Genomic DNA, 23920 nt, shown 5'->3' with positions numbered 1-23920 from the left:
TGTCACAGCTCCTTTGTAAGTTTTAGAAGGTGCCTGTGTAGGGAAGACACCTGAAAATTAAAGTTGTATTGATTTTGTGATAAATCTCAGTCCTCTGCCACAACAGGGTATGGAAGTTCTGTTAATGTGCCTTCTCCAGACTAGACAATATAGACTACTGTTGGTTTCCACTCAGCTTACATATCAAATAAACAACGCAGCCAATTATATGGATTACTAATAACTGCAGACAGCACATGTCTGCAAAGTGCTGAAACTCAAAGTGCTACAGTTCATCCCTCCGGCTCACTCTCAGTTCCCTTTAAATAGCGCTATTCCTGTTGTGTATTGTTGCTGTTTCTCTGTAGTCTCCTTTTTTTGTATAATACTATATTAAAAGTACAAATAAACTGAGAACTATTAGAAGGGTGTATTTCCCAATATCTGCAGAATATGTTCCTCCTCCTACCACCTTCTACATTCTAATATTCAGAAGTGCTTAGAAGATGCTGAGGAAAGCGGTCCTGCTCTCTGGAATGTGGTCCAGGGTTGCCTCACTCTCCAACAAAGGAGTTAATACATGCGTATGGGCCCGTATGTTGTAGGCATCATTAGGATGAACTTCAGATTGATGAATTGTTCATTTCTGTTACTCCTGATATTCTCTGTCAAGTATGATGGTCATAGCTTTGCACACAGTGGGTGCTCGGCTCTCCGGGAAATTTATTTCCTCAAGGTTCCCCGAACTAAAAGACATTCAAACAAGGTATGGATAGTTAGTTTCATGATTAATATTTATTCACAGTGAGTTAATAAGTTTATCATGAAACAACCACACCAGGAAAGATGGTTGTATCAGCTTCTTGTTATTATAGTATACTTGACATAATCAATTTATAGGTGAATTTGGCTCACATCTTCAGAGCTTATAGAGTATGATTGGACTCCATCATTTTGGAAATGGGGCCAGACAGTCCCTCATGGAAGAAACACATGGAGGAGCAAAAGCATTCAGCTCACGGTGGAAATATAAAAGAGAAAAAAACAACAGCATGAGGTTATCACGGCCTCTTTCAAGTGTGCCTTCTCCTCGAGGCTCAGGGATCTATATGAAAGAGTAGAAGGAAGGACAGTAAGAGACAGAGGTGGTGGATTATCCCCTGCGAACAGCATCTCCCAGACAAGAAAGGATATGGATGGCAGCTAATAGGACACATAGCTAGGAAACAGGCCAGTGCCAGGATTAGTCGGGCTTAGATTGAACGAACTGAGAACCTGCCCGGCTAGAATATCTAAATCTATTATTAATAAATACAAAGGCCTCCAAGTCATTATTTGGGGACAAGAATTGGCATAGAAAGCTCTTAATTGTACAAGGATGAGCTGGGCGAAAAGAATATGATCGGAACCTTTGTCATCTCTTCCTTTTATGACTATAGTTTAGTATGTGCATTGGTGTTTTGCTTGCGTGTATATCTGTGTGAGGGTGTTGGATGCACTTGGTCAAAACACATGTACGTATGATAGAAATTGAACAAGATGAATACAAATACAAACCTCAGTTGGTTTTAATAGATTCATGAACCTAAAATTGTGCACACTACATTTAACTGGGCCTTTGGTGAGACATTGAATGTATGAAGGTAAAGGTTGTGTCAATTCTCTTCTCTTTTTCCCATGCCCTCTACCTTGCACATATCTGAAGAGATTTTCCAAATAATTTCACCGGAACGGGGACTTTTACAATGCCCTCTGGCAGACCTATATAGCATATGCTGTAGTGGTGACTTATATCGTTACGGGCCGCTCTGTTTTCCTATTCGCTTTGCACATAAGGCTGTTGTCTAACCTTCAACTCCCGTGATTCATGAAATTATATCCTTAAGAACAGTGTTATGATTTTCTTCTAGATTAGCTAATCTAGGCCGTTATATTTGTCATGAACAACAATAATTTATTCTGTGCTTCTGTATACTGCTGCCTCAGTATATCTAAGATTCCAATTGCTGGTACAAATGGTTGCATGCCTATTTCACCATGTCCCCACAAAACTTTTCTCAAAGCTTGCTAACCTACAATGAGGTTGCTGGGCCCAAGAGACTAACTTATGATCAATGGTTAAATGCTCTCACATTGTTCACTGTGTAAAGCAAAGAACATTCCCAGTGATCTTGTAGGAATTTCAATACCTAGTAAAGGACTAAGCAAATTGTGATGCCAAAGGTCCAAATATAGGAAGATAAAGGGGACGAACAATATTGATCTTTATATATCATACCTCAGAATTAATCTCACTATTAGACTGATGTATAGTCTTCTAAGATTTTTCAAGCCCAGAACCTGCCCAGAAAGGCTCTAGTATAGCATAGCAGATATGAGGACCAAACAGGACACCGTCAGAGGAAATCCAATGTTTCTAAACACTCCACAAATAAGAAGTGACTTTAAAAAGCTATCTTAGTTGACAATTGGCACACAACATTACTACTGAAGTGATAACTAGAGCTAATGTTCTGATTTTTAAAAATAATATTAAATAATCTTTATAAATGAACTAGCAGCAAAAGAAACAGTGCCTTGCCAAATGACTTTTTGAAAAATCTCTTTGAGAAATTGCAATTTAAATATCTAAAGCATTGTAATTTGGCAGACATTCTGAGTAGGGACCAAAAAAAATTTAGTATTAGGATTAATCTGCAGCCAAATAATAAATGAAATAGAGATATAGTTCAATCAATACTGAGATCTTATAATTTACAAAGTCAGGATAATTGTGTTTGTATTTAAGGATCAAAAACCTAAGACTGAATTGAAAGTATATACTTCATAGTAAAACTAATGAATTGCTTCCAGTTTAGGACTTGACTTCTTTTAAACGTTTAACCACATGTTTTTTTCACGTCTGTTAGAATTTTCATAAGCAGAAAACAACAACAATAAATGACAACAACAAAACATGATTAAAAATAGTTCATTCTTCCTCGTTTCTGTTCCAGCGCAAGTCATTGTCCATCTAGAGGATTTATCGGTGACATTCTATGTTCCAATTCCAAACTTAGTCACAAAAGCAAGCCTTCTAATTTTGTCACCGTTTAGTGATAGGCAGATGATTTTGTACTCCTTTGACCTTTTCCGTGCTCTACTGTTTGGACAGTGGCCCCTTCCTGTTCTTCGACAACAAGGAGTGGAATGGATTAGCCATTCTAAATCCGGGGTTTTTCCGCAGTTAAAACATAACAACAGACCATAGCTGGCATTTAATGCAGACATTAAAATTCTAATGACTCATTCCACTGTCACAGATGAGGAAAGGAATAGAAATAGACATAACATGAATCTGTTCTTCTAAAACCAATTAGAACAGGAATCTGAAACTGTGAAAACTTCATGCATTCATGTAAATCAGTGTTTCTTTGACTTGACAGGAAGCCCTTGGGATTTACAGAAGCTGACCCTCTCTAGGTGTGAAATCAGCTTGCTTTAGGGCTCCCTACTGAGAAAAAAAATGAAGATGAGAGATTAAAAGATGATGTAGAACAAGTGAAAAAAGAAAGAAGTGGGTATTGGCAAAAGTACCCCCTCTCATTACCAACATGCATGAGAAGTCTTATGCATTACCCTCAAAATTCCGCCATTCATATTATATAGTTACTAGTCTGTATTAAGAACAAATATATAAGATTTACCTTAATAGCAATGTTTTTAGGAAATAGAGTACAGTGTTATTTTTGTTTGGAGATGAGGCCTTAATGTACAGGCATGTCTGACTTGCAGCTCACCATGTAAACCAGGATCATCGTGAGCTTATCATGACTGTCCAATCTCTACTTCCTGAGTGCTGAGTCATTGGTGTGTTCCACAATGCACAATTACAATGCTGCAATATAAATAATGTGCATTGTTCTGTACAGTAGATCTGCAGAGTTATTCATTCTTTGTGGACAAAACTGTGTACTCTTTGACTAATATCTCTTGATTTTTTTTCCCTTAGGAACAATTATTCCAGTCTCAGTTTTTTATTTAAATTTATCATGTAAAGAGATGATATGGTATTGTACTTTTCCTGACTTATTTATTGTATTCTCTGTGTGCTTATCTGCATGGTTGGTAACAACAGTATTTTATTCTTAGATCTAACCAATGGACAGGACATTCTCCACAGTTGAGTGGAGAGTGGGGTCTGACTTTCGTAGGAACTCTGGTGCCTCATATTTGACCATGTCCCCTGGATAAGGAGACCTGGTGGCACTCAGAGGAAGGATAGCAGGTTACCAAGAAGAGACTTGATGCCCTATGAGTATATACAGGGGGAGGAGGTCCCCCTCAGGAACAGTCATAGGGGAGGGGAGTAAGGGGAAAATGGGAAGGAGGGAGGAATGGGAGGATACAAGGGATGGGATAACAATTGAAATGTAATATGAATAAATCAATAAAAATTTAAAAAGAATTATTAGCATATATATATATATATATATATATATATATATATATATATATTTGCATGCATACATTAGTTGCTTCCTAGGTTATAATTCTGCCTGACCTTTTAAGGGCAAGTGTTTCAAGATCTTGGTTTCAGTTGTCTTAAATATCTATCCAGAAATGAGGAGACATGTATGATATAACATCTCTTTCTATCTTTCTTTCTCTGTTTGTTTGTTTGTTGTTTGTTTGTTTCTTTCCCACTTTAGTTTATTTTTTATTTGTTCACTTTATGTCCAGATTGTAGCCCCTCCCTCTTCCCCTCTGGGTCTCACCTTTTCTCCCCCATCACCCCTCCCTTCCTCCCCTAGTCCTCAGAAGGTGGAGCCCTCCTCACCTATCATCTGACCCCAGCCTCTCAAGTCTCATCTGGATTGCCTGCATTCTCTTCCTCTGTTGCCTGGCAAGGCCACCCTACCAGGGGGAAGTATTAACAAGTGGGCACCAGAGTCCATGTAAGAGGTAGCCCCTACTCCCCATATTATGTGATCCACAAGGAGACTGCTAAATATTGATTACATCTGAACAGGAGGTCTAGGTCCTCACCATGTATGGCGCTTGGTTGGTACACCAGTCTCTGCAGCAACCTCCCCCTGTAAACCCCTGCTATGCATTTGTTGGCTCCACTGATCTTGTGGAGCTTCTGTCCCTTCCAGTTCCTTCTATCCCCCAACTCTTCTTTAAGACTCCCTGAACTCACCCCTAAGTTTTTCTGTGACTCTCAGCATCTGCTTTGATCCCCCTGCTGGGTGGAATCTTTCAGAGGAACTCTATGATAGGATGCCATCTTGTTCCTCTTTTCAGCGGTTTTCAGTGTCTATTCTACTTGCCCTTCTGGCTGAGAAGTAAGCATCCTCCCTAGACTCCTCTTTGTTATTTAGCTTCTTTAAGTCTGTATCGGAGTGTGGTTATCCTGTAAGATGTGGCTATTAACCGCTTAAAAGTGAGTATATACCATGAGTGTCTTTCCTGGTCTGGGTTACCTCACTTAGTATGATCTTTTCTAGTTCCACTCATTTGCCTGCAAATTTCAAGATTTCCTTGTTCTTAATAGCTGAGTAGTATTTCACTGTGCCAATTACCACAGTTTCTTTATCCATTCTTCAGTTGAGGGACATTTAGGTTGTTCCCAGATGCTGACAAAGCTGTTACGAACATAGTTGAGCAAATGCCCTTGTTGTATGGAGTACCTGGGTCTTGTAGCTGTAGCACAATTCTCAATATTCTGAGAAAGCAACAGATTGATTTCTGAAGTGGTTATAGACGTCTACACTCCCATCAGGAATGGAGGAGTATTCTCCTTTCTCCACATCCTCAACAGCATGTGCTGTCACTTGAGTTTTTTATCATAGGCATTCCTACAAATGTAAGGTGGAATATCAGCATTGTTTTGATTTACATTTCCCTAATGACTAGGGTCATGGAGCATTTCTTTAACTGTTTCTCCACCACACAATATTCCTTTGTTGAGACTTCTCTGTTTAGCTCTGTACCTCATTTTTAATTGGATTATTTGCCTGGGTAGCGTTTAATTTTTTTAGTTCTTTATATATTTTGGATATTAGCTCTCTGTCAGAAGTGTGGTTAGTAAAGGTCTTTTTCCAGTTTATAGGCTGTTTTGTTCTGTTGACAAGTGTCCTTTGCCTTAGAGAAGCTTTTTAGTCCATGAGGTCCCACTGATTAATTGTTGATCTTAGAGCCTGAACTGTGGGTGTTCTGTTCTCCTGTGACAATGAGCTCAAGGCTTCCCCACTTTTTCTTCTAACAGATTTAGTGTGTCTGGTTTTATGCTAAGGTCTTTAATACACTTGGAGTTTACCTTCGTGCAGGTGATAATAACGGTATATTTGCATTTCTCTACATGTAGCCATCCAGTTAGACCACCACCATTTGTTGAAAATGATATCTTTTTTCCACGGTATGGTTTTGGCTTCTTTTTCAAAAATCAAGTATCCATAGGTGTGTGGATTTATTTCTGAATTTTCAATATAATTCCATTGATCCACCTGTCTGTTTCTATGCCAGTACCATACATTTTTTAACTGTTGCTCTATAATACAGCTTGAAATTAGGGATGGAGGTACCTCCCGAAGACCTTTTCTTGTATAGGATTGTCTTTCCTATTCATGTTTTTTGCTTTTCCATATGAAATTGAGAATTGTTCTTTCAAGATCTGTAAAGAATTGTGTTGGCATCTTGATGGGAATTGCATTGAAACCATAGACTGTCTTTTTTTTTTTTTTTTTTTTTTTTTTTTTTTTTTTGTAAAATTGCCATCTATACTATGTTAATCCTAGCTATCTATGACCATAGGAAATCTCCATTTTCTGATATCTTCTCTCTTTTTTTTTTTTTGACAGGGTTTCTCTGTGTAGCCCTGGATGTCCTGGACTCGCTTTCTAGAACAGGCTGGCCTTGAACTCACAGTGATCCACCTGCCTCTGCTTCCTGAGTGCTGGAATTAAAAGTGTGCACCACTGTGCTTGTCCTTCTGATACCTTCTTTAATTTTTTTCTTCAGAGACTTGAGGGTTTTTTTATACAAGTCTTTTACCCACTTGCTAGAGTTACACCAAGATGCTTTATGCTTTTGTGGCTAATGTGAAGGGTGTTGTTTCCCTAATTTCTTTCTCAGTCTGTTTGTCTTTCATATAAAGGAGGGCTGCCGATTTTTTAAATTTGATTTTGTATCTGGCCTATTTTCTGAAGACGTTTATCAGCTGCAGATGTTCCTTGGTAGAATTTTTGGGGTTACTTCTGTATACTGACATATCATCCATGATTAGTGATACTTTGACTTCTTCCTTTCCAATTTGTATCCCTTTGTTCTCCTTTAGTTGTCTTATTGCTCTAGCTAGGATTTCAAGTACTATATTAAAGAGATAGGGAGAAAGTGGAAAGGCTTAGCTTGTCCCTGATTTTAGTGGAATTGCTTTAAGTTTCTCTCCATTTAGTCTGAAGTTGACTATACCTTGCTATGTATTCCCTTTACTGTGTTTAGGTACAAGACATGTGTCTTGTACACTTAAGATTCTCTCTTCCATTTCTTGTATTCTGTTGGTGGTTGTTTGTATCTGCAGTGCCTGTTCTCTTCCCTAGGTTTTCCAACTCCAATATTGTCTCAGGTTGTGTTTTCTTTGTTGTTTCTAATTCCACTTTTAGATTGAGTACCTTTATTCTTTTCTTTCATTTCTTTCAACTGTTTGATTGTATTTCCTGGAATTCTTTACAAGATTTATTCAATTATTTCATCTATTTGAATTTACTGTGCTGTATTTATCTGAAAGGTTTATTTTCCTGCTTCAAGGCTTCTATTGTTTTTATCATCTGAGATTTTAAATCTTCTTGTGCTTCAGCAGTATATCTCCAGACATTGATGTGGTAGTGGGTTTTGGTGGTGTCATTTGGCTCTGAGTTTTGTTGCTTGTGTTCTTGCACTGGCCTCTAGCTGTCTGGTTGTCTTTGGAGTCAGCAGGCCTGGAAGTTCCTCTGGTGGGGTTTCTGTCTGTGCCTCACTTGGGTCAGGCAGGAAAGGAGCAAACTGAGTTATCTCCAACATGAAACTTGCTTGGCTGCCCCCAGCCCATCTCAGTGTGGTAAACAATGTGGGTTATGGCCAGCACCTGACTCAGCTCTGCTGGTTCGCTCTCTATGCCCCAGATAAACCAGGCAAGTAAGGAGTGAGCAGAGAGAAGTACAAGTCCAAAGCTTCTAGGATGTCTCACAGGTCTCCTCGGGATGACAGCTTATGTGGGTTGTGGATTGGGCTGAACTCAATTCTACTGGTTACCTCTCTGTGTCCCAGGTGGCCATGTTTGTAAAGAGCATGTGGTTCCAAGCCCAAATCTGCTCAGGTTCCCCATGAGGCTCCTAAGCCACCTCTGCTTGTTCACTGGCTGTGTTCCAGATCTCTTTTTCTTTCTTTCTTTTTCTTTGTTTTCTTTAGAACCAGAACCAAGACTTTTTAATGAGTATATTTTACAAATGGACTGGAGAATCATCCAATGTTGCCTGCACTGGATGCAATCCTGGGCCACAAGTCTGCACACTCCTTTGCAACTGGACCTGTCATAGCAGAATCTTTCATATCACTTTTATTGTTTACTATGACTCCTGCATTATCTCCAAAGTAAAGCATCACCCACATCTTGTCTTTGATGTGAATTTTGCTGTCAAATTACCACTGCTGGATGGATCTTTCTTCTTAGTTCTGGTTTGCCCTTCTTAATTGTGGTCATCACCATGTTGCCTACACCAGCTGCAGGAAGCCTGTTCAGCTGTCCTTTGATTCCCTTCACAGAGATGATATACAGATTTTTGGCTCCTGTATTGTCAGCACAGTTGGTCACAATTCCTACTGAAGGACTCAGGGAAATCTGCAATTTCACTCTGGAGGTCCCACCACATCCTTGCTTTGACATCTTGAGAGTCAGCAAAGAGTCTTTCTTCTTTCTTTCTTTCTTCTTTTATTTTAGAAAATTGTAGTATTTTTTACAGTAACTATATCACCATAAGTTCCTATCTAGATAATGCAAGTCCTCCCTAGTCGCCACATTCTACCTGCCTCCATCACTTTTCCTGGTGCTGTGATAAAGTATTCTATAAGGGAAGAATGCTCTTTTGGATAACAGTCAGAGTATACACGGTAAAGAGTTCAAGTCACTAAGAGCTTGACACTGATGGCTGCATGGCATCCACAGTCAGAAAGAAGACAGAGATGAATCAAATCCATGATCACCTACCTTTCTCTCTTATGTGCAGCAAAAACAGAAACCCAGCAAATGGTCCCATCCACCTTCTGCATTTAGGGTGAGTTTTTCTACTCTAATTAATAAAATCAAGATAGTCACTCACTAGCATGACCATAAGCAAGATAATTCCTCCTGGGGGTGTCTGGAGGCTTGTCTTATAGAAGACAACACTAACCATCCAACAAACAATACTTATCATTTAATTTTTATAATTATTATAATCATAACAGATGTGAGGTGGCATGTTATGGCAGTTTTAATTTACTTTTCTGTGGTCCATAGTAAAATTAAACATTTTCAGGTATCTGTTGTCTGTTTCTATGTCTTCTTTGGAAAAGTCTCCATTCTGTTCCTTTGTCCATTTTAAGAGCAGCTCATGTGTGTTTTGTTCATCTTTTCTCTTGTTGTAGATTGTTGGATAGCTAGTTCTGTAATTCATTATGTATTTTAAAAATTTATTATTATATACATTATTTTCAAATTTGTCCTTCATTCTTTAGGTTGCTTTTTGTTTCTTTGATCATTTTCCTTACTATGCAAAATCCCTTTCTTAATACAATATTTTGTTTTCCTTGAGAGTTTTATATAATGCATTTTGATCATATCCAGCCCTCTGCTCCTTACCCTAACTCCTCTCAGATCCAACCCTCATCTCCTCCCCAATTCATCTGGATTTTTTTGTTTGGTTGTTGGTTTGTTTTGATTTTTGTTTTGATTTTTGTTTTGGTTTTGTCACCCCAGTCCAATTCATACTGTCCTATACATGAATATAGGGCCAGCCACTGGAGCATGGATCTGCCTACTTGTAAGGAAACTGTTTTCATATCTGCCTCTCTTGGAAGCCATCAACTGTGAGTATTCCTTCAACTACAGGTAAGGGTGCATGAATTCCCTGCCCCAATATACACACATGATAGAATATTAAATGGCTTGATCTTGTGTGGGCTTTCTACAGGTGATCCCAGCAATTGTGCGTTCATCAACACAGTGATCCCGTCATGTCTAGAAGATGCTATCCCCACTCTGATACTTTCCAGCCTATGATTCTTAGTCTTTATATATCTTCTTCTAAGAGGGTCCCTGAGCCAGTAGCATGGTGGGGACAGTATGTTTGTGATTTAGATGTCTCATTTATGTTTGGGCATTCCACTGACATTCATTCTCTGCATTTTTACCAGTGGTAATTTTCTCTCTTGATTATAGTCTGCTGCACAGACTCTTCTCTGATGATCAGGAGCTTGAGAAAAGCTTTTAAATTTGATTTCATTCATTCTGTCACTTTTTCTGCCATGGTTTTGAGTTTTTATCCAAGATGTAACTGCAGGTCAAAGAAGAGAAGCTAATCACCTATGTTTTGTCTAGATTGCTTTAGAATTTTGGAACATTTAAAGTTCATCTCAGTTTAAGTTTGCTCATGTTTATTGTGTAAGATATAAAGCCAACTTTAGTTTTTGTCAAGTATTTACAATTTTTTCTAATACCATCTATTCAAGAGACTGTTCCTTTTTTAAAATTGTGTGTTCGTAGAGGTGTTGTCTTAACTAGTGTGGACTTGTGTAATGGCTACAAATGGAAACAGTTATTTCTTTCTTCCAGATCTTAGAAGAGGCAAAATGAGCATGATAACCATTGCTCATGATATTAACATAAGCTTTTCATGCATTATGTTCATTGTATTGACATGAGATATTTCTGTATCACATTTGCTTAAAGCTTCCTTTAATTGCCTTTTGTTTTTGTTGGTGGTGGTTTGTTTCTTCTTTTGCCAAATATTTTATGTGTATCTGTTGACAAAAATGTAATTTTTAATCATTTATTCTGCTACTGTGGTACAATACAAGCATTGATTTGCATGCTCTGAACTATTATTGTATCTCAACATAAATTTATCTTGTTTATATGATTCTTATAGGTGTTCTTTAATTTAGGATACTAACTAGCATTGATAATTTTCAATCTATGTAGTTAAATTTATGTTTAGCCAGGATACTGACTGTGGTTTTGTTTTGTTTTGTTTTTGTTTGTTTGTTTGTTTGTTTGTTTTGTATCCCTTTTAGACTATATCTAATGACAGCACTCATAAAAATAATTTGAAAATCTAGCTAATTTTTTAACTTAATTGATATTTTCCTTATATTACAGTTTCAAATGTTGTGTTTTATGTGTGTGTATGTATGTGTGTGTGTGAGTGTCTGAGTATATATATATGCTTCTACTTTTTATCCTTCTTCTTCCTCTCCTCCTTTTCTTCTTTCTCCTCTTCCTCTTCTTTCTTCGCTTATTTTCTAGTAAGGTTTCTTTCTTTTATATTTATCTGTTTGGGTTTTTTTCTAAAGAGAAAGAAAGCAAGCATTGAGTTGCCTGGGTGGAGGATGAGAAGAAACTGGGAGGAAATGATGGAAGAGACATTGTAATAAAATATATTGTATGTAAAAAGATCTACTTACAGTAATGAAATAAATACATTTAAATTTTAACTTGGCTTACTGCATGCATTGTCCTTGTGGAGAGAACAGGGACTGCCTCTGAGATGAACTCTGGAGCCCCCAATTTGAGCACATTCCTATTGATGGGGAGGCCTGACAGTGAAGGAAAGCAGGCTATCTGGATGAGACCTGATAGGCTGTGATCGTAGGATGGGCATGAGGTTCCCTTCTGTCAGAGCTCTAGGGGAGGAGAATAAGGTGGAAGGGGGAAGGAGGGTGGGAAAGGGAAGATGCAAGTGAGTGGATGACATTCAGGATGTAATTTGAATAAATTATAATAAATTAAGTTTAAAAAAATTAACTTGGAAGTGTTGTCCCTTCATATGTTATGGAGAACAGTTTTAAAGGGTTTATTCTGAATTTTTCTTTAAAGATGAAGCAGAACTTACCTGTGTAGCTTCAAATCCTGGAGTCTTCCATGATGGAATAGTTAGTGATTTTTTTTTTAACTCTGTTTACTTCTACATTTTGGATCTGAGCTACTACTTCTTTGGTTCTGTCTTGGTATGATGCATACCGCTTTCCACTTTTCTAAATCAGCCTTGGTAAATTTTGTGCTGTTAGAAATGGTTGATTTTTTTTCTAAGTGGTTTCATTTTCTGATCCTTGGTGTTTCATGGCAAAAACTGTAATATTTCATCTTTAATTTCTGATTCTTTCTTTTTCTTACTCTGAATAAAATTTTAGCAAATTTATTGGTATTTTAAAAACCCAATATGTAGAATTGTCATTGTTTTTAGTCAGCTATTCCATCTTTTTCTGCTTTAACTAATGGCTTGTTTTTTAATTTGGTCATAGTTTAGTATTTTATCAATCTTTGCAAATTATTTACAAGTCAGTTGAGATTATTTTTATTCCCTTGAGCATAGTTATCTATTGCTATAAAGTGCTCTATAAGTGTTGGTTTTGCAATGTACCATGTTTCAGCATATTCTGTTTTAATTTTCATTTGCCATGAGATAATGTTTATTCATATTCTGAAATATTTTTGGCCTCAAGTTTGTCTACTAGAGTTTATGTTCATACATTTAATTTTTACTATATCAATTATGTAGTTATAGTGATTTAATTGTATTACAGTGTAGTGAGGATATATATTTATAGCTATTTAAATCTTATATTTGTCAATATTTGATGCATGAACTTGCACTAGAGCTCTCCAAGAGTATGTTCCACATGGTTTAAATAGAATGTTTATTCTAATACTCTTTTGTAGAATATTCTATATATTTTGTTAAGACTATTCATCCCACAGCATGGTATTTAGGTTAGAGTTTTACTCTCTTAATGTTAAGCCCATAATCTTAAGTGAAGTAATAGCATCTCTTATGATTACAACTTAGCTGTCTCTTTTGCTTATCAATTCTGTGTTTGTTTCTATAATTAACTGCTGTATTATTGGGTGCATGTATCTGCATTTAAAACAATTATATATTCTTGATCAAATGGCCTTTTAACCATTATCATTACAAAATAATCTTTTCTACTGTCAAATTTTTATTTCAGGACTTCTTTTCTGATATAATTTTAACTATCTTTACTTTTTCTGGTTTCCATTGTTGCAGAATGTATTTGCGTATATTTTCAATAGAAGAGACTATTTCTGCTCTTTAGTGTTAGTCTACCATAGGTAGTATACAGCTGGACAATAATTTTTAAATGTCTAATTACAATTATTATTTATTTGAACACAGAGGATTGGTGTGTTATCATGTGTGTGTGGAGATCAGAGGACAACTTAGAGTAATAGGTTTCCTCCTTCATTGTGTGGATCCCCTAAACTCAGGTAGTCAGTATTGGTGGCAAGCTCCTTTCCTTGCTGAGCCATCTCTTGGTACTGGATGTTGGGTTTTCATAATCTGAACAGCCACTGTGTTTCTTTTAGTTGGTGAGATTACTACATCTTTACTTAGAATGATTATTGATGTATACTTATTGTATGTTGTTGAGAATTCTGTCTCTGACATGGTTATTTTTGCTCATTTTTCTTCTTGCTATCTTTTCTGTGGTGTGACTATGTGTTAGTGATATAACTCTGCTCTTTTGACTTATTTAAAATCTTCTATGTTTGTATGTTTTCCAATGTTTAAGTATAACATGGAAATTGTGGAAAATTGTTTATACTCATACAAGTCAATTTTACACTGTTAATTTCAGTTACATAAAAGACTGTTCTTCTGCTCTTTCACATTTATCTTTTCTCATTAATGTTGAATTTTGCTTATTTTATATCATGTAGTCATTAGTCAATTTTGTATCTTGCAACCAACTACATTATCATTTTCACTTATGTATAAGTTGAGCCATTTAAAAAACTAATCCCTGTGCTGGTCTTCACAGACTAGCTTTAAAAGGAAAATACACTTGTTAGTGAGTGTAATAAGAAATTTTGGGTGGGTCTGGAAGACGAGTCCACAGTTGGACTCTGATAAAATCTGGTTCTCACTTTCTTCTCTCTTTTTTCTTCTTTATTTCACAGGAAAACTGTCAATCCAAGGAATCTGTTTTAACACCTCACCATGTGGGCTTTGAGGGGACAGGAAGCAAATTCGTATTCTTCCATTCTAAAAAGCACCGTTTTTAATATTTGTGCTCCTTCCTAATGTTGTAATCTTTTTCTAAAAAATTACACAGCCCACAGGACTACATCAGTGAGTGTCTACGTGTTAAATCCATGTTTCTAAAGCATTAGGAAGTCTAAGACCACTTACTCTATCATGTATTATATCATTTTCTTAGAAGTGATTTTTGGCTGCATTAAAATGATGTATTTGTTCAGTTTCCATTTGTAACACTACTGTGGCTTAGAAAGTTTGAGGGAAAGTGAGAGGAAAAGTCTACAGTTCTTCACTGGAGAAAACACATCACACAGGTTTAGTGTGGGAAAAGGGATGGAGGAAGCTCCAATGTGCATTAAGATGGATGTCTTGGCTTAAATTCTGCTAGATTTGGAATTCTATTTATAGACTTTAATATTCAAAATGAGACATTTTTATAGTTGAATATGAATATAAAAGGCTGCTTGATAAGGTGCAGACATAAAAGATCCATTAGCAGAAGACAATTGATGAGGAAAAGACAGTTTCTTTGTTTTTGTTTTTTGTTTTTTGGGGTTTTTGTTGTTGTTTTTATTGTTTGTTTGCTTGTGTGTGTGTGTGCATGTGCATGTCTATGTGCATGTGCATGTGCGAGCATGTGTGTGTGTGTGTGTGTGTGTGTGTGTGTGTGTGTGTGTTGAAAAATTTAGCCTTGCTCAAAATAAGAAAGTTACAGCTTTACTCCTAATATCTGGGAAAGAATATTTGACACTACTCATAAAAATGGCCATGTCATAAAGAACCAATCATGATTTAGGATGAGAGATTTACATCAAGAGATCTCAGTTGAATTCATACTATATTTCTGTGTACTCAAAAAGAAAATAAAATGGCTGAGTCCCTAACTCTTGATGTATTACATTTAAAGATGAATATTTGTTGATTTATTAGGGTATAAATGAATCTGCAAGACTTACAGCCTTGTTCTGATAGAATTAATGTCTAGGAGGAGAGGGAGAAAGAGGAAGAAGAGAAAGAAGAGGAAGAAGAGGAGGAGGAGGAAGAAGAAAAAGCACTCTGTCTCTATGTGTGTGTATATATATATATATACACATACATATATACATATATGTGTACATATACATACATACATATATGTATACACACACACACAATGAAGATGTGAGGTGAGGGCTGTCTATAAGTAAGACTACTAAGCAGCTGCTTGATCTTAAACTACTTAGATTCTACCATTGTTATAAATAGTTTTCAATTGGTAAAGCCTCAAGTTTATGATATTTCTCACTGATGCCTTAGCTTACTAATACACCACGAATTAAATAAAATACAAAGACAAATAAATCAATTAATTATGATGATGTGTTATGAAGATTCACTGAAACCTCTGGACCCTGAAACTAAAGCTGAGTACATTTTTCCTGCTGTCAGTACTCTGTGTTGTTATTCTCAAAGCCAGGAAATGAAGTTATCCAGAGAACAACAGGAGAATCACACTAGGAGCCCTCCGAGCCGTTACCACACATGAACTTTCCAGGACTCATTTTCATTTGCATCATTCCCCCCTTATAATTCATAGCCAAGCTCATTAGCTTCCTCATTGTAATTCATAACCATGACCACTAACTTTCAGTGGGTTCTATTAGCTCCTCTGAAAAAATCATTAAAAGTGAGAGTAGTTTTGATAACCCCTGAACTTGCTTTGCTGTCGGAATTCTTAGACGATTCCTTTGTCAAATTTCCCATTGTACCCATCTGAATTAATGCTTTATGAATTCTAATTCAATACATTTTAAGCTAATTCCTGTCTTCTATGATAGGGGTAATGTATGAATGAATGTTTTTACATTTTACAAAGTTATAAAATGAAATAAGACATATGTATATTATGTATTATTTTTAAAGTCATAGTCTCATGTAAGTCAGTCTAGAATCATATTTCCTATATAAAAGGAAATGACCTCCTTGTTATTTAGTTTCTTTAGGTCTGTGTATTGCAGTATGGTTATCCTGTATTATTTGACTACCATACGTTTATAAGTGTGTATATACCATGCGTGTCTTTCTGAGTTTGGGTTACCTCACTCAGAATGATTATTTCTAGTTCCATCCATTTGCCTGCAAATTTCAAAATTTCCTTGATTTTGATAGCTGAATAGTATTCCATTGTGTAAATGTACCACAGTTTCTTTATCCATTCTCCAGGTGAGGGACATCTATGTGGTTTCCAGATTGTGGCTATTACAAATATGGCTGCTATGAACATAGCTGAGCAAATGTCCTTATTGTATGGTGGAGCATCTTTCTGGTATATGCCCAGGAGTGGTATGGCTTGGTCTTAAGGTAGAACTATTCCAAATTTTCTGAGAAGATGCCAGACCAATGGAGCCAACAAATCCAGCTGGAGGAAGGGTGTGCTGCAGAGATTGATGCACCAACAAAGGACCATCCATGGTGTGGATAGGCAGCACAGTCACCTTGTCAGTCCCATAATATGGAGAGTAGAGACTACTGCTGACATGGACTTTGGCCCCCACAAGTTGATCACTTCCCCCTGGTGGGGCAGCCTTGACAGGCCACAGAGGAAGAGGAAACAGGTAGTCCTGATGAGACTTGATAGGTTGAAGTCAGATATTAGGAGAGGAAGGCTCCCTTTTCTGAGGACTAGGGGAGGGAGGGAGAAGGTATGAGGGAGGGAGGGTGGGATTGGGAGGCAACTAAGGAGGTGGCTACAACGGGGATGTAAAATGAAGAAATTAAAAATAAAAAAAGGAAAGAAAGAAAGAAAATGACTTTCAAATCCTTACCCTCTTGCCTCCACTTCCCAAGTGCTGATATTACAGATAAACCCTACTATGGACAGTTGAATAAGATAGAAATTTAAAAAACCAAAATGATGCATGTCATTCCTGAAATATGTAGAGTGTAAACGTATGGGCTTGATGGTACATGACAATTATCACTGTCCTAAAAGGCTAAGGTAGAAAGGGTATGTGGCAGGTTTGAGGGCATAGCCTGAGGTAAATAATGAAGACTAGTCCAAGCAGAGTTTCTTACTTAGAGGCAAGGAAAAAATAAAACAGAATATAAAAATATCCCTAAAATCACCAGTAATCAACCTTCCAGATATAAGCAAGATGAGTATGCTAACCCTCTAGTGTGTGTGTAACCCTCTAGGTCATGTGTCACTGAATTATAAAATTCTTTTCACTACACTGTTCTACAGAAAAGTGTAACTGTTTTTCTGGCACAGCTGGAGTGAGTCCTCAACAAAAACAAAATCATTAGCTCGCAGCCTCCTATCTATGTATTTTGTTCTCCTTTTAAATGATTTTTCGGTTATTTTTGTCTTAGTTGATTTTAACTTTTTTTTTTTTTAGACAACCTTTCATTACATTGCCCAGACTGTCTTGATTGAGGTCTTTGACTTCTCCTTGCCTCAGCCTCTTCCTGTGGAGGCTTGACTTGTCTCCCCTAAACTGAGATTAAAGGGGGTACCACCATGTTCATCTTTGTTCTTCCGTTCTTCAAAGTGCAAGTTCTATCCTCAGGATCCACACAATAGTAACAGTTGATATAGCTCCAGCTTCAGACAGACAGACAGACAGGCAGGCAGGCAGGCAGACAGACAGACAGAGAAAATTCATTTTTACTTTGAGGTCTAGTGGAAAAGCCTACTTATTAACTGACTCTAGAGAGATATTACAGGCTGGATGCATATGCTTAAAACACATGTTCATCTATAAACCACAGATCGGTTTCAGGCCAGATTATATGCTTTGCTGCTGGGATGTGAAATGAAGTCTTTAAATGTATTTGAGCACTTATTTTGAGATGATGAAGAAATAATTATTAATGGGTATAAACATATAACAAGTGTTGTTTACTCTATATAGGCTACTGCCATTTTGATGTTTTCTATCCCCAGAATTTTTCTCTAAAGCAATACCTTTTTTGTTCATTTGTTTTAAGCTAAAATTAGATCTAAACCTAAAAAACCACTTTTCTGTTGAATTTATTAATTGTCTCACCATTAATTCATTCTGGTTCTTATGAAATTCTTTTTTATTTTGAGAAGTGTTTTTTTCAAAGGACAAAAACTATCTATCCTTTGTTACTCATTCTTTTATTTTTAAAATTCCCTTCAAAATACAGCTAAAATATTAACTTATTATTCTTTTGTTATTTATTTTCCCATTTGTTTTGGTTTTGTGTTCATTGTAGATGATAATTTTGCTGATGCTCATGGTCATCACATAAAATATTTTAAAAAGATATTGATGGTCCTAGAGAAAGGTCTCAGTGAGTCAACAACTTTCTGTGGAAAGTCTAAATTGCCTATATCGTATAATAAAAGAAAGGAAAAAAAGAAAGAAGGAAAGAGGATTCTAGAAACCCAAGTATTGTTTCTCTGAAATTGTCTGCAATATCTAGCCATCTGCAGAGCTTGGCAAAAACAGACCCTACCAATATCTTCAATAGCAGGGTATGTATTCCTAATGACTCTGTTCTGTGTGCTCTGGTTGTGTTTGATGATTTGACAGGTCCAGATGATTCCTCTGAAGAGACAAGAAATAGCCCAAAGGATAAAGATTTTCTTTCATCTCCTAGTTATAAAAGCTTTTACTCTTTTACCTTTTTCTTGTTTGGATTTACTCACCATTCAGCACCTTACAACTCTGGTATCACACCAGGAAGTAAACCTGCAAATAGATGAAGATAAGGTGCAGAGAAGAAAATGGAGCCTCATTGTCTCTAATAAGACCATTGCCTCTGACACTTCTGAAATAGCAGATGGAAGGTGTCAAAGGCCTCTCAACTCAAAAATCCCCAGGGGCTTCTGTAAAACCTCCTTAATAATAAGAATTTTCTGATTTGTCACCAGACACTTTTTTATCTTTGTCTTCTTTCTTTCTTTCTTTCTTTCTTTCTTTCTTTCTTTCTTTCTTTTCTTTCTTTCTTTCTTTTAACTATTGGTGGGAACTGTGCAAGCCAGCACCACTGAATTCCACAGACTAAACTGGTAAGTATATGCTTCCAAGGACTGAACATTCATAATGGCTGTAATAACACATATGCAGCAGAGGCCTCACAGAAAGACAATACTACAAATGTGGGTTAAAAGGATTTTTCAAAGGCAGAAAATGAAGAAACTCATCAGGAAAACTGTGAAAGGACCTTGAGTTCAGAACCACCCAAAAGTGTATGGAGGGTATATACCAGAAATTCTTCTTTTTTCTCATTTTGACACAATATATTCCATTTAAACAAGTAGCAAATAACATGAAAATTAGTGTATTTGTAGTTCTTAAATGTGCACCCTCTATCCTAATCGCCATTTTCAGGTTGAAAGCCACCAGCATGTCTTGACTGTACTAGTGCTGCGTGCTTCATCCTGTCATAATAATGTATCTGTTTTTGTCATCCCCTCACCCCAATCTGTAGGAATGGAATAGAAGAATTCTCTTCCAGAACAGAAGTGTTCCCACTTAATGGGTTCTTCTTAATTATCTTTATAAAATACAATATTTTATAAACTAGCTGTTCAAGTCCTAAGGCCCTAGCTAGCTGCTCCACCTTCCAACTCTTTCCTCGCTTGAACAGACCAGGGCATAGTCATCCTCAGACCATGAAAGTCCTAGTGAGTGGCCCCTCCTACATATTCCTACCTGATCCTGACACCTTTAGTTTCCCTCTTTCAGGACCAAAATGTATTAGATACTATTACTTTGGTAATTACTTTTCATATGACCTAGCTCAATGGAAAACTAATATATGACAAAAGCTGAGATTTTAATCTTAAATACATTTGATCAATAAGACAGCTGGTATTAACATTCCCCATTTCAGTCCTAGAAATATCTACAAGGGAAGAAGCCTTGAGACACCTATAGATCCAAATTAATAATGGAATGTATGTATCAGAGTTTTAAAGAACACAAACAGAATGCCCAATTTAGATTGCGAGGCACCAACTAGGACAAATCCTCAGAATAAGGCAGGGGAAAAGGAATTAGGTATTCTGCCACCCAGGCTTGAGGACTCATGATGAGAACAGAAACTAGGTCTCAAAGACAGATCCTGGAACATAAACAATTAGAGCCACAATTTGTCAGAAATATATGGCAAGCAAGTATATTTTATTGCAAACAAAGGGACAAGGTGAAAATCGGGAAAGAGATGGAAAAGAAGACTCAAGCGTACCAACAGGGATTTTAAAGTCAACATGATAAAGTTTCCTGGTCCCTTCATCTCAGGCTATAATTCCATACTGGATCATACAAAAGTGGCCATGGCTTCAGTATGCTGAGTACTGTGCAAGGTCTATTATAGTCTCAAAATACTTGTATCTCATTCCACGTTTCTTTTGTAGTGAGATTGAAAATATTGCCACAGTCCACATCCTCGTCTCTAGGCATGGGGTTTCTGGTTTCTCTCAGCTTCAGATAGCAGTATGATAGTACATAATTTCCAAGGCACATTAGGTAAAGTTAGAACTTGATATTTACTTAACTTTGGGTCATAAATACTCCAGATGATGAATCTGAGGGGGAAAAAAGGTAGATGCTTACTTTTATTGTATTTGGTCCATAGTCTTGGGTAACATACCACACTCATAATACACTGTGATGTTTTGTAAGGGTGTTAGAAATCTCTGGATATATAATCATGATGAACTTAATTCACAAAAAATAATAAAATTAGTACTTATTGAGAAACCCGTATCTAACAAAGATATAAAGTATTTACATGTACCGTGTTATTTGTGATCAAAGTTAATAATAGCTCCCTAGCATTATCCCAGTGTTAATCCTAGGAACCCACAAATACTTCCTTCTTTGTCAGAGGAGAGTTGGCATAAAAGTAAATTATATTGATATGAAAATAAGATCCTGGAATACCTAAGGGATTGAAGAGAAGCACACAGTGTTCAAGTTGCTTCTAAACTGCTGAAAATCCAACGAGACAAGAAACTATCTTTCTTGGCCTGCAAAAGAACCCAGCCTTACTGACATCTTGTTCAACCTAGAGAAAATTGGCTTTGGGTTTCTGAACTCTGACCCTGTTGTGTGTGTTCTTTTATTACACAAAAAGGGTAGTGATTTGTTACAGTAGCAATAGAAAAGTAATAACCTACTTAGTTATCCAACCACTCAATGTAAAAACTATCTTTTCTTTTTTTCTCACAAATGAAAAATTGGAGGCAAGGAAAAGTAAATAAGTTGACAGAAGAAGAACCCGTTCTATAATCTGAATCCAAACAGTTTAACCTTCTCTATATTGTATCTCTTCATGACAGTAGAATAACCTAAGAAGTAATTATTTATGCTCTGTGCTTTATCAATACGGGATGGAATTTTATAAGGAAAATAAGGATGCAAAAGCTGGAATGTAGTTGGAGAAGCTTTGCTTGGTAATTTTTTTTTTTTTAGTTATTTTTAATTTTAGTTTCTTCATTATTTCCCATCATCAGAATAATTATACCCTCAATTCTTTTACATATTCCAAAAATTAATACTTAGTCTTATTATCGAAGGTAGTCACTTTCTTACTGTATTCTCACAAATAACACACTCAGTAGTATTTGACGAAAAAACACTCTGTGAAGAAAATGTATAATGTGCACAGCTGGAATCAGAGACTTGAAGTTACCCTCGCAGACAAGAATCCAGCCATGGGTCTTAAACAGCAGAGTAAGGTCTCTTAATTCTACCACCTAACAAATGAGGACTTTGCCATACCAATTATCTTCTTTTGCTGGGATCCTATGAGTCTTTGATTTATTTCCATGTCAAATGTTACATTTTGCTCCAAGTCTTAAACACACTGCTAAAGGTTCCACACAGAAGCCCATCCCTTTGGACCAATAGCAGGTGTGTCCTCTCGTTGGCAGCTCTTTGACTTAGTTCATATCTGAGGAATGTCCACCACTAGCAGCAGAATTACTCAAAGTAGACTCTTAGGGTTTTATGTCCACATCTGTTCCATCTTGTTTTATTGCTCACAGAAATATTAAGTTATATGATAATTTCCTACCACCTCCCCTTTACATGTTCAGGGGTGATTACTTTTAAAAGTAATGAAAGTAAAATTTTGTTAGTTTAAAGGACATTATCTTTTAGGAAAACAGTTTTTTTTTTTTTTTTTTTTAAGTAATGACAGTCAACTCTTCATGCGTGGGTTCTGCCGTCATGGATTTCGACAAACACGGATAGATTTTCTTTTAATTCCATAGGACATATACAAAGTGCTTTGCTTATCGCCATTTCCCTACACAATGCAGGATAAGAAAGACCTACACAGCATTTACAGGCAATCATGTGCTGGAAGTGATCTAGGGATGATCTAAAGGGTGCAGAATGACATGAAAACAGTATATTATTTCAAGAACGGACACAAGTGCGCGCTGAGGAGAAGTCAAGGCATGTACTCAATGAGAGTGAAAGGCTCCTCTATGAAAAGCTGGAAGTGGTGCTGCTTAAGTAATATCTTAAAGCAAAATTTCAAATGTACTTTTAAAATTTTATAGCCTAGGGCTGGAGAGATGACTCAGAGGTTAAGGGCGCCACCTGCTCTTCCCGAGGTCCTGAGTTCAATTCCCAGCAACCACATGGTGGCTCACAACCATCTATAATGAGATCTGGTGCCCTCTTCTGGCATGCAGGGGAACATGCAGGCAAAACAGTGTATACATAATAAATAGTTTTTAAAAATTCTATAGCCTATATTTTCTTGCCCTCTAACTCTGAGGAATACTAAAAGTAGCCCTTTAACTTTTATTTTAATTTCTTGTTTTCATTTTAATTTTTTTATGAAGCACTGGAGATCTAACTCAAGGCTTCAGACAGGCAGGCAAGCAGTGTGCTGCTGATCTGCAGTCTCCAATCCAGGCTCACTCTCTTTGGTCAAGAGAAGTTACCATGTGCTCCATTACTTCAGTGCTGCATTGCAAAGAGCCCCCCTTAGAATGAAGCTACTGACACAGAGTAAACTCCCAAAGATACTTTGCCCAGATCCAAATTTCCTCATGATATATTGTTTCGATCTATTCACTAAAATAAGCATTTTTTTCAAGTGCTTTTAAACTTTTGGTAGAAATACATTTATAATTTTTCATTGTGATTAAACACTGACTTTTCTTTCATTAATTGCAAAGCAGTTTAGGTGATGGTCAAAAGACAACAGTTTTGCTTTGTCTACCCAGCCATAATATTTGGACTCTCTTATACAGAAACTTTTTTCTTAAAAATAAGTGAAATATTGTACATTGGTGCAATAGATACATAATATACAACCTTTTAAAAGTCAGCCATTTAAGCAGTAATATAATAAACTCAAAAAGTACCAGCCAACTTCCTGAGAAATGTTTGTTAATAATAGAATCTGGCGCACAGTGAATGAAATTGCAGGCATTTTAAGCCAGCATGTGTTTCTAATAACACTTGTATATGCCACACAGCACTTTCAATGCAGACAAGGATCTGTGGTGACATCACTTTTCCAGCTCTCTTTAGGTGAACCAGATGGCCAAGTGTGTATGCAGTAAGAATTTTGTTAAACTGCCCCAAAGAGAGTAGTTCAATCATCTTTAAGAATTTCACTAATACCCAACATGTGTATTTTTAAATATGTAATCACATTGAAAAACTCATGTCCCAAAATCTGTT

At 36.6% G+C, this 23920-nt stretch overlaps 1 pseudogene; it reads right to left on the bottom strand.

The window, feature by feature from the left end:
* Positions 1 to 8457: 8457 nt before the first annotated feature.
* LOC127210485 (60S ribosomal protein L23-like) lies at positions 8458 to 8881 on the bottom strand (annotated as a pseudogene).
* Positions 8882 to 23920: the final 15039 nt, after the last annotated feature.

Source organism: Acomys russatus, chromosome 28 (genome assembly GCF_903995435.1).
Source record: "Acomys russatus chromosome 28, mAcoRus1.1, whole genome shotgun sequence".
NCBI lineage: Eukaryota > Metazoa > Chordata > Mammalia > Rodentia > Muridae > Acomys > Acomys russatus.
Note: the sequence above shows the minus strand (reverse complement) of the source record. Positions and strands in the feature narration are given on the sequence as shown.